Source organism: Arachis hypogaea, chromosome 18, assembly GCF_003086295.3.
Source record: "Arachis hypogaea cultivar Tifrunner chromosome 18, arahy.Tifrunner.gnm2.J5K5, whole genome shotgun sequence".
Taxonomy (NCBI): domain Eukaryota; kingdom Viridiplantae; phylum Streptophyta; class Magnoliopsida; order Fabales; family Fabaceae; genus Arachis; species Arachis hypogaea.
The window spans coordinates 44,806,246-44,818,848 of NC_092053.1; positions in this window are offsets into that span (position 1 = coordinate 44,806,246).

Here is a 12,603-nt window from a genome sequence, read left to right on the forward strand (position 1 = left end):
AGTTAGGTTGTTACAGGGACTCTCTAACTCATTAGTACCATCCATTGGTGTTCATGGATCTGATTCGCATATCTGCGGTGTTTATCCAAATCTGATTTAAAAATTATGAATATAGATCTGATCCACAAGGCTATCGGATCTGATTCAATCCGATTCGCACACTAATAAGATCGGATTGTGGATTTGTGTAGGTATTCGCATATTCGATCCGCATATCCGCGTATCTGCAAAAATAAAAAAAAATATTCTTTTTATATTTTATTTCAACTAATAATTATCATATATGTTGTATTATTTTAATTTATTATTTAAAAAAAGTATATTTAATATTATTTTAAGAGTAAACATATTTAAAAGAATAGAAAAAATAAATTTTATTGGTATTTTTTTAATAAAAATAAGTTTTTAAAAATATTTTTGTATCTTGTGGATATATCCGATATTTGATCCAATCTGATCCACAAAATGTGCAGATCGGATAAGATCAGATCCAAACTTAAAAAATGCGGATATTAAATCTGATCTAATATGATCCATGTTCACCGCATCCAAAAAAGAGCAAAGAGAGGAAGACAATGGAAGCATGTGTAGCAGCAACTTATGGTGCGGCCTCAACGTGCACCCCTCTTAAGTTCGCCTAACTTATTAGTATTTAATTACGTAAGTTTGATTAGTTCAGGTATTATTAATATAAATAAATATATAATGTGATAGGCATGTGTTTAGAATTATATTATTTATTCTATTTTTTAAAAAATTAAAAAAATAAAAAAGTTAATATTTTCATATTTATATATAATATTTTAAAAAATTATATTTTTAAAATATTTTGATAAAAAATTATATTATAAATAATATTTTTAACAAAAGTAGTTAGTTAATAAATTTTGAATATAATAGTCTAATTATTTGTCAAGTAATATAAAATAAAATTTTAATTATTTTTATGTTACGGTTTAAAATATTATTTTATTATAATTTTTAGTATTATAAAAAATTTTTGCATAACAATTAATCTTAATGAATAAAGAATACTCATATTTTTTGTATTTATATGTTTTATATTTAATTATTTAATAATAAAAAATTCTATTGCCATTTAAAGTATTGTGTATTAAAGTATTTGTCATTTGAAACATTTATTATGTATTCTATATTTATTAGAGTCTATCAATACTCTTCTTTTATATTAGCCTTTGATTTTCATCTAATAAAATCTAATGGTCTATATAATGTGGCATATCCAATAAGCACATAATTGTTGTGCTTATTTTAGACATACTCCTTAAATGAAATTCAAATTTTAGAAGATTCAAATTTTTAAAGAATAAATTTATGCATCAAAATTTGTCCTATGTCTTTCTTTTGGGTTATACTACCGTGCTGAAAGGAAAATTTTTCTGCTGATGCTAAAAGTACGTGGCATAGGGGAAGAAGGAATGCGGGTTTAGGTTGTTGCTAAAGTCCCGGACAATTTCTGCATGATAGCAGAGTATGATGTATGAAGATTAAGTACAAGTAATCAGTTGATGAAAAGAAATGCGTTAATGATGGTGATTATGGTATTGGGCTTTTTTTGAGGATCCAAAAAATAATTAGGCTCACAATAAGGTTTGATTTTTTTGTTGTATTATTGAACAAAGATGAAGTGAGTAAAATATATGACGGGTTGAATTGGCTATGGAGTTATAAATGAGCTTTTTTGTAAATATAATTTTGAAAATTTTCTGTTGAGTTGTTAACTTTTGGTCAGTTTGACATAGTATGCAGTTCATTTTTCTTTTTATTGAGGGTGGTACTAATTGTTAATTTAGTTATTGAAATTGTCATGACAAAAATAATTGAAATTGTAAAAAAAAAATTTATTATTATTAAGTGTATGTTTAGATTGAAGTTTGTAGACGAAAAAATTGATGTTAATTAAAAGTGAGCTGGAATTAGCATAGTTTATGTTTGACAAGTTTTTATATCAAAATAGATTGTAATAAATTAAATGTTGTTTGGATTATATTACTCAAAATCAATTTTAGATAAAAATTATTAAAAATACATGAATTTAAATAATTATTTGATATTATCTTATTTTTATATTTTAGGTATTTAAATTAATTTTATTAATCAAGTTAATAATAAAAATTAATATTTACTTATTGAATTAAAATTAGCATAAGAAATTGACAAAATATATTTTATATCGAAAACATAAATAATATATGAAAATATACTTCATTAAATTAGATTACTCATGATTTATTTAGTATTATTTTGGGTTATAAATTTTTTATTGGTATAATTATATTGTTAGTTATAATTAATTTTTTATTTATTTTATTCTTTTTAGTAGGGTGAATAATTTATATTATAAAAAAATTATAATAATAAACATAATATACAACTATTACAATTACAAGTTTTAACTGAGCTAAACAAATAAAAAAAATTTGTACATATCAAAAATAAAATACAACAAAAAAAAATAGAAGACAAGAATTTGTATAAGAAAAAAATAAAAATTTCATAAAAATAATTATATACACAAAAGATGTGAGTAATAAAGAAACTAAAAAAAAATAAAAGACAAAGAAAATAAAAATTAACTATAACTATTGAACAAAGTAACATTTATAATTCAAAATAGTACTAAATAAATTATGAGTAATCTAATTTCATAAAGTATATTTTCATATATTATTCGTATATTATTTATGTTTTTGATATAAAATATATTTTGTCAATTTCTTATACTAATTTTAATTCAATAAGTAAATATTAATTTTTATTATAAACTTGATTAATAAAATTTAGGGTAAAGTATATTTTTTGTCCTTGAAGTTTGATAAAAGTTTTAAAAATACCCCTAAATTTTATTTTGTTTCAATTTTGTCCTAAAAATTTTTGATTTGTATCAAATATACCCCTGACGGCTAATTTTTCAAAAAATTAAAAACCAATTCAACAACAATTTCATAAGAACAACCCTCAACACAAACAAATCAAACATAATTTTCATGCATTATTGTTAGATTGATCTTAATTGTTTTGAAAATTTAGCCGTCGAAGGTATATTTGATGCATATCGAAAACTTCTGGGACAAAAATAAAACAAAATAAAACTTAGGAGTATTTTTAAAATGTTTGCCAAACTTCAAGGACAAAAAATATACTTTACCCTAAAATTTATTTAAATACCTAAAATAAAAAGAAACATAATATCAAATAACTATTTAAGTTCATGTCTTTTTTAATAATTTTTTATTTAAAAGTGATTTTGAGTAATATAATCTAAACGACTTTTTAATTTACTACAATCCATATAAAAGTTGATAAACATAAACCATGCTACTCTCAGTTTACTTTTAATCAAAATCAATTTTATGGAAGTTCTCATCTACAAATTTTAATCTAAACACACACTTAATATAATAATTTTTTTTTTTACAATTTTAGTTTCTTTTTGTCATGATAATTTCAATAACTAAATTAACAATTACTATCTCTCTCAATAAAAAAAATGCATATTATGTCAAACTGACCAAATATTATCAACTCAATAGAAAATTTTTAAAAATATATTTAAAAAATAAATCATTTATAACCCAATCACCAATACAGCCCATCATATATTTTAATTGCTTCATCTTTGTTCAATAAGGTAGCGTTTGTTTTGAGATACTGAGACAGAGACTGGAAGACTGAGACTCAGTATCATGTTTATTGGTTTAGAGACTGGTACTAAAATTTCTGTCTCTGTTCCCAAAATTTCAATATTTCAGTACCTCCAAAAAGTGGGAATACAGGGGACTAAAATTTTTAGAGATGGAAACTGAAACTTTGATAATAATTTATACCTAAAATACCTTCATTTCAATTAATTAATTCCAATTTTACCCTTTGTACAAATTAAATTAAAATTTCATTCTTATTTTAATTTCTGTCTCCCACTTTGCACCAAACAGAATACTGAAATTTATTTCAATCTCTATCTCTTAGTCTCTGTCTCTCCACCAAACGCTACCTAATATAACCAAAAAAATCAAACCATAGTCAGCCCAATTGTTTTATCAAATTGTTGCTGGATCATCAAAAAGGCCAAAGATCATAATCATCTTCAACTAATTAATTACCATATACAGCATCCTCTGTAGGGGTGACAAGTGGGGAAGTCCGTCCCGTCCTGTCTCGCCCCGCCCCGCCAGAAGCCCGCCATGCCCCGCCTAACTGCGGGCTAGCGGGCTAAGCCCCTCCAAAACTCTTTTTTTTTTTTACTATTAACTACTAAATAATATATATAATTTCACAACTATATTAATAAATTTATAATTTCTAATGGCATAAAAAATTATATTTTTTATATTCACAAACATTAAAGTCTTTGTAATTATAAATATCTAATAAATATAATTTATAAACCAAGTTTTGATCCAAAACATAAGTATAAATATTCTCTTCAAAGCAAAATAAACATAATCCAAAACATAATTATAAATATTGTCTCCAAAGTAACATAAGCATAATCTAAAACACTCAATTTTTATCTTCATACTCTTGTAAGTTAGGTTCGGGAAAGTTAGGTTTCGGCCAAAAATTACAAAAATACCCCCTCACTAAAAAAAAAACTTTAGCCCGGCGGGAAACCCGCCCGTCCCGCCAAAGCTCGCGGTTTAAGCGGTGCGAATTAAGCGGACTTTTGCTATTTGGCGGTTCCGATTTTCCAGCCCGACTCGCCTTTTTTGACGAGTTACGCGGACCGACCCGACGGGTTTAGACCCGTTTGCTACCCCTAATCTTCTGGGCACGCTGTAGAATTGTCCAGAACTTTACCAACAAAGTAAATACGTGTTGCTTTTTTTTCTATAACACATACTTTCAACAGCAACTGAAAAATTTTCCTTTCAGCATCATGGTATTAACCCTTTTTTTTGTTGAAAGCTTGTCCTATTTGAAAGTCTGTTCCGCTTTGATACATACAAGCCGATATCTATATGCAAAGACAATTACATACAAAGCCCAAATAGTATATTCTTTCTTCAGGTTCGTATACTACTTTCATTGAGACCTTGATAACATTTTTTTCCTACATTACAGACCAAAAAAATGAAATAAAAAAATTTGCATCAACTACGAAACTCAATCATATCAAATTATTTATCAAAATATTTTTATTTAATAAACTTTTCATATGAATATTTTATTCTACAGAAACTAAAAAGCTTTGTAGTATGTGGAACATAAAATCACTTAGTAGTTAATGGACATTGTCGCCAAAAATTTCTCCGAAGAATCATATTGTGTGAATACTGAAATGGCACAATTAAAAGAATATGAAATAAAAAATAAAATTGCGTCATTGCAACTCAGTTAGGCACAAGCAGGAGGCTATTCCTAACAACCTTAAATCCTGATGGTGTCTTTAGTTATCTATTCTTTGTGCGTCTCAATAAAGTTACCAACTTACCATGATAGAAGCTATATTTCTTTGATAGCAACTTACTCTTTGTCTCTGGGAATGCAACTACTGCAAACAGGTATAATTATCCGACAAACATTTTTCATTGTTTTTGTTCAAGACAAAAGAGAATATAACTAACCAAGTGATTAAGACCATAAACCAACTTCACGGTATAACAGCAAGATATCACAACGGATACGCCACTATATTCCGTAACCACTGAATCCCAGTAAATAATGTGCCATAATGAATACTTAATGCCAAAAAAATGGAAACTCGAAAGACAAAGACTAAAAGGGAAAGGTCAACACTAGGTAAAGACACAAAACACACTAATAACCTCACACTCTACTGATTTTAGCATTGGAGTGCCTTGCAGGTTGTTCTTCCAACCTGATTCTACACTTGAAGAAATTGAAATCTCCCATCTCCACCTCTGATTGTGACTTCATTTCGAATACAAACAATTCTATAAACCGAACCAAAATGATCGGTACAATCAGATTAACCGATAACTAGTCATTTGAATATTTCCATACCAAAAAAAAAAACAATTAAAAAACTGCTGAACCAATTAAACTAGTCCAATTTTTTATTACAAAATTGATTAAAACGTTAAATTAAAAAAAATTAAAAATTACATTTATTTTATATAAAAATATTATTTTGTTATATCCAATTTAATTCGGTTAAAACTCATCCAAACTTTTAAACCTTTGAATTTTTAACTTTCCTGGTTCAATGACCGATCTAATTAATATATAATTTATATAAAGAAATATTATTTTGTTAAATTCAATTTACTCGGTTAAAATTTAACTAAACTTTTAAACCTTTAAACTTTAATTTTGTTGGTTCAATGACCGATCTGATTTGCAGAACCTTGACATTTTCTATGCAGCCATAGATTGACAAAACAATAAAAAATTAAAATTAAAAACGAAAAACTTGCATGAATAGTTAGTTTACTTGTGTTAGAGTTCTAAATTCCGCTTTGTGTATATAACAATTTATTAGCCAACAATAAAGCTTTAAATGGAAGCCAAAATGAAGGAATATAGAATTTTTTTAAATAAATAAAATAAATATTTTATTTACCAAAATAGACAATTTGTAGCATTTTTACAAAAATACATCATGTCTTATTTTGTTTACAGTGTAACGAATTAATATTATACGTATTTCATTTACATTGTAAACAAAATAAGAAACAAAACGACGTGGCCGTATCATGTTTGTACACGTAGTGTATAACACTCTTATTTCGTTTACAATGCGTATAGTATTAATTCGTTTACACTGTAAACGAAATAAGACTGGACGACGCCTATATATATGCATTTTGTCCACAGCAGCTGTTTGTACCTTAAACCATCCATTTCTTCAATTTTCTCCCACTTATACCCTTCTCTAATTAAATTTACGACTTACTTCAAGATTATGGTGCTCGATGATAATCACGATACGAACATCTACTGATTGAACGCGACGTGGCACATTGCGGGGGCAGCTAACTTTGAGATTGGTATTGTTCTTCGTTTTATGTTTATGTTAAAACATAGATGTGTTGCCATAGTTAAGGGTACTTTTATAGAAGTAGTATGCAGTAGTTGTTAGACGTATGAATATATTGTTAGAAATGGTTTAAATGATACATTGTGATGTTAGGCATAATTTGACATAGATTTAGTAGTTAAATATTTATTTAGAATTGTTTTCCTTTAATGTATGTTATAAAGGCCAATGAGCTATAGTTCAAATAGCGTAGTCTCCACGTACTTTCCTAGAGATTGTGGGTTTGAGTCTCACTCTTAACTTTAAAAAAAATGTAGGTTATTAAGCCTATTTTTTATGACTTTAGTTATTAAAATAGGGTTATTAAAAATTTTTGGTAAACTTAATTATGTAAAAAGATGTGAATGTTTCTATTTAGTCAACATTTAAGTAACTGGATTTTTCAATTTAAATTTATTTAAGACTTAACTTAAGTTATTAAGTTGATGGTGTACTTGTTGTTAGTTATTTAAGTAAATGTTTTACAGAATCTAGCTTATAAATAAGATGAAAAATGAATGTTGTTATTAATTATTTAATTAATTAATTAATTTTATTTACATTAAATTATATACACGTTTATTAATTTAGTTACGAATTTTTTATCTAGATATTTTTATTTAAATTAAATTATACAGACGCTTATTAATTTAGTTATTTTTACTTAAGTAAATGTTTTTATTTAAATGAATTTACAATGTAAATGTATGTAGTTATTTGTTAAATTAGTTTACTTATAATTCAAATTAATTTGTTATGTAAACGATTGTTGATAGGATTATTTACTTTAAAATTTTTATAGCTTTATAGATTTACACATTCCTGATTCGGGTTTTTTATTGTTTACCAGAGGTTTCGTCTACTTCTTCCCAAGAGAGTTAGTCACACACTCTTATCACCGGACGCCATTGTCCCCTACCCGAGGGAGGCTTGCTTCGGCAACGCCATGCCACTCAAAGATTTCATGTTTGGCAACTCCCTAATCACGGCACATTTGAAGCGCTATCGTCCAGAGACTCACACCTTCCATCTGCCATGGGGTGACTGCACCATCACCCTCTAGGACGTCGCATACCACCTCGGGCTGTGCGCTAGTGGAGAACCTGTTGGGGGATGCTTTCGTGACTTCCATACATGGTACAGGACAGAGGCCTGGGAGTTGGTTGAACAGCTACTCGTGCCAGGCCTCCTGTAGTGCTGCAGCAGGGAGTGCAGAGGAAGGAGTCTTTCTCCCTGAAGCTGACATGGCTTCGGGAGCATGTTTGACAGATGCCCGATATTAATGATCCTTCCACCCTCCGATAGTACGTAAGGTGCTACATACTGTTGGTGATCAAGGATTACCTGATGACTGATAAGTCCAATAATACAGTCCATCTCTGGTGGCTCCCACTGCCAGATGACTTTCAGAGGTGTCGTTCTTTGTCCTGAAGTTCTGCGGTGCTAGCATGAACGTACCATTTCATATGCTCCACAACACACCGCTCCACCACAGACATCGCAGAATGCACTCCTCTGCTGGTATCTTGGATCTACCAGAGATTTCCTAAGTGGTGTCCACCTGAGCGACACGTTTACATGTATTCGATGGCTGTGAGGTAACTGTCCTGTTTGGTTTTACTTTTCTTCGTTTTCGCAATTCAATAACATTTGCAACTAAGTGAATTGTGGTTATTCTTGCATTTGTCTACAAGTTGATCGGCATGACATAACAGAGTAGGGACCAGCCCGAGCAGAAAGTCCTGCAATGGCGTCGGGAATTGGATCAGTCACTGTAGGATGAGGTCAGCGAGTTACACTTTTATTTTGTTAAACTTGTATAGATTACTCACAATTTTTTGCACATGTCACTGATTATTATTTCACTTCCTTCATTTGTAGTTCCTTTGGATGCCGTACGACGACCCTGCACTTCGGGATATCTGCCCACTATGGCTAAAGGAAGAGACGGAATAGAGGATCTGGATGTATGTTGTCCCTCTCATCTGCTTCAACATAGTTGAATTCTACCATGCCGACCGGGTGAAGCGCTAGTTCAATGGCGAGTAGCCAGTGCCAGGGGACTCGGTCAACGTCGACAAGTTTCTGACGACCACAAGACGGGGCGAGGACATCTGGTGGCCTACTAAGCATCGAGAGTGGTACGACCGGTGGAGGGCTCAGTTTCAAGAGGGATACCAGATATCCATTTAGCCATGCTTAGACTATTGGCTGATGCAGGAGTATTGGGATTGGTATCCACTGCACTGCCGTGTTAGACACTTGTGGGGCAGAATGTGCTTGATGACCCCAGACTATTGGACTTTCCAGGAGACATGCAGCCTACTGCCAGCCAATCTCAGGATGTCCTAGACCTTTCCAGGGACGTCTCTGACCATCGTAGGCTGGTCAAAGAGGTTCGACTAGACACCCGACAGCCTACCTGGAGAGACAAGGGTGTTTGGGAGCGTGGAGGAGCCGGAGGGATAGGGTTATGCCTTGTAGGGAGCGCTTGGATGTACAGTCCAACAAGGAGACGAAGTATCACCAACAGGAGGAGCACAGTGATATCCCAGATGACCAGGGTGACTCACCGCCTTCCCCACCACCACCACCCCCTCCTTCACCTCCACCAGGGACAAGGTTAGTTGTGCATGTGCCTCTCGTCCCTTCCTAACGAACAACTGCTATAGCCTATCATTGATGCATCGCACGATGGCTGAAATTGGTAGATAGCGTATACCTCTGAGCACAACATTCATGCACTTAGAGAAGTTTGTCGTCATGTGCCTAAACCGGCGTTCGCTATCGCAGTGTTAGAGCCCGATCTCTTTGTTGAATCTTCTAGCCCTCCCACGACAAAGCGCTCAATGCATCCATGTACCACTCGTACCCAATCTTGCTTGGACTGTAAGCAACATTTATAAGATACCACTTTTCCTCGGCAAACTTGAAACGACACATGAAGTTCGCCGCCATGTGCCGGACTTAGTAAGCGTGAATCACTTTAAGAAGATGCCAACCACTATCGCCTGCTCTCAGTGCAGCCATGATCGCTTGAGATCTATGAGAAATAATCAACAGGCCTTTCTATAGGGTGACGTGTCACCTCAGATTAATAAGGAAGAAAGACCATGACTCGGTCGTCTCGGACTCGACAATTGCAAAGGCCACAGAAAGGATATTGCTGTTACCATCTTGTGCCACTGCAATAAGCAAAATACCACCATATTTGCCATATAGGTGCGTGCCATTGACGAAGACGAACAGCTTGTAATGCACCAAAGCCTCCACACAGGCAGGAAAAATCCAAAATACCTTATCAAACATGCTGTAATCACGCGCCATTAGGTGTCTATCATAGTACGGTACAGCACTGATCTCACATATCGTTCCGGGACAACAACTCTGGAGTGCTTACAGCAACCTAGATACTTTAAGGTAATGACTCCTCCCAATCACCGTATATCTGCGCAATTACCTTTTGCTTCACCATCCAGACCTATCTGTACGAGGGTTTGAAGTGATAGTTTTACCTAACTGCACTTTGTAGGACAAAGATGCTGACGGATGAGCTGGATTGTACCAATGGCAGGATGACACGGCAGATGAGACTGTTGTCCAACTTACGGTGGTCCTAAGACATGGTAAGGGCTAAACACGTATGCGCTCCTCCTACCCTATGCACCTCCCTAACAGAATAGAACAACCGTGATTGACATGTACAACAAGCATAACAATGATAATTGAGAATACAGAACACAATTGAACTTGAATTTATTGTATATCCGAGATTCTGTCGAAGAGCAACACGAAAACTCCAAGGGCAACCTAATTCATATTGTCGGCAATGCACGTGGTATTTCAATCGATTCGATTCCGAAACTCGGTACTCAGCACTTCTGGGAAGGCTATAATTCTTGACTGTCTGCAGCACTGCATCTCTGCTTTTGCATATGTGGTCAACCCGAAACTCCACACCATCGTCTAAGTTGTAATCGTCTTCACCCGTGTTAAAAAATAAATTCTCTCTTGCATCGCGTCCAGATCCAATGTATGATAGCGATTGGGGACGGATGACAAGGCCAGAATTGGATACAGGACAGGCAAAAGATACCAACGTGATGGCTCAACCGGGGTTTCCGGTACAAACTCCTCCTCGTCATCATCTTTAGAAGAACCACTTTCATTGCTATCCGCAACATACTACTCGTCTGAGTCCTCACCGTCAACGTCCATGTCTTCCACTGGGCTAGCCACGTGTATCAATGGTGGTGCTAGAGGCGAGTTATCCTTCACAAAGTCCGACTGTCTAGATCCACCACTGTCGACATCACCAACCTCCGTAGAAAACTCCATCACTTGTTCCACCATAATTCTCTCATGGGTGTCAACATCAGGCACACATGCTCGTCGCCATGGAGCCAAAATAGACAAAACTGAAAAACTTTGTTTCCCATCAGTGCTAGCATTCAATACCTCACCCTTCCAATATCTTTTCTCCCGCTATCACTGACGCTACTGAATATCAGACTATTTAGCTCGAACAAAAAACTTACTCGCAAGATACGTAACAGCATGAGATTATCACACTCAAATATCACCTCATTATCACTGTTTCTCATATGACAATTGGGATACACACTTACAACCAAATATCCACACTACTACTTGACATTTTGGTTTATTTAAAAAAAAAAAAAAAGAGGTAAAGAAGTAGTGAAATGTTTGTAAAAAATATAAAAGATTGCACATCCTTTTATAGCTGCTGAAAATTTATTGTTAAATACCTCGTTTACGCTGTACACGTCATAATTATTCATGTATCTTGTTTACCGTATAAACAAATTAATATTACACGTATTTCATTTACACTGTAAACAAAATATACACGTTTTTCGTTTTATGCCTTATTTCGTTTACAGTGTAAACAAAATATATGCAGTATCAATTCGTTTACACTGTAAACAAAATAAGATATAGAACAAGATATAGAACGCATTTTGATAAAAAATACTACAGATTTTTTATTTCAGGAAATAAAATATTTATTTTATTTATTTAAGAAAAAAATCCAGGAATATAACACTAAATGGATGCGCCCAGATGGAATTAAACTAGGTCAAAGAATTGAAATCAGTTCCTTGATTTAGAACTAATTAATTAAGTAGAATTGAAATCCAAATCACCAAATGCAGTTCTATTTTAGTGAAACTAGCCAAGTTACACTATGGATGCAGCAAAATGAACTAAATTGGAGGCAACAGAGGTTGGAAGAACCGAGTAGGTTAGAGTCAGAATGAGAAGCAATTCTTGTGATTGAGAGAATGCATTCTAACTAATTAATTTTCTAACTGCTAAACTAACTCTAACCAACTAATTTTCTAACTGCTCAACTAACTCGCGCTTCTCTTCAAAAGTACTAAAGTAAATCATACCAAATATATATTTTCTCTTTTCTATCCCTCCCCTTTTTCTTCCCTCCCTCCTCCAAAACAACCCGCTCCAGAGAAAAAAAAAAGTTTCAACATTCTTACAAGTGCATTCCAAATCAAGGAATGTAAATCAAATTTAATTAGAAGTTTATACCAAACTAAATTCATCTCAATAATCAAGTTTAC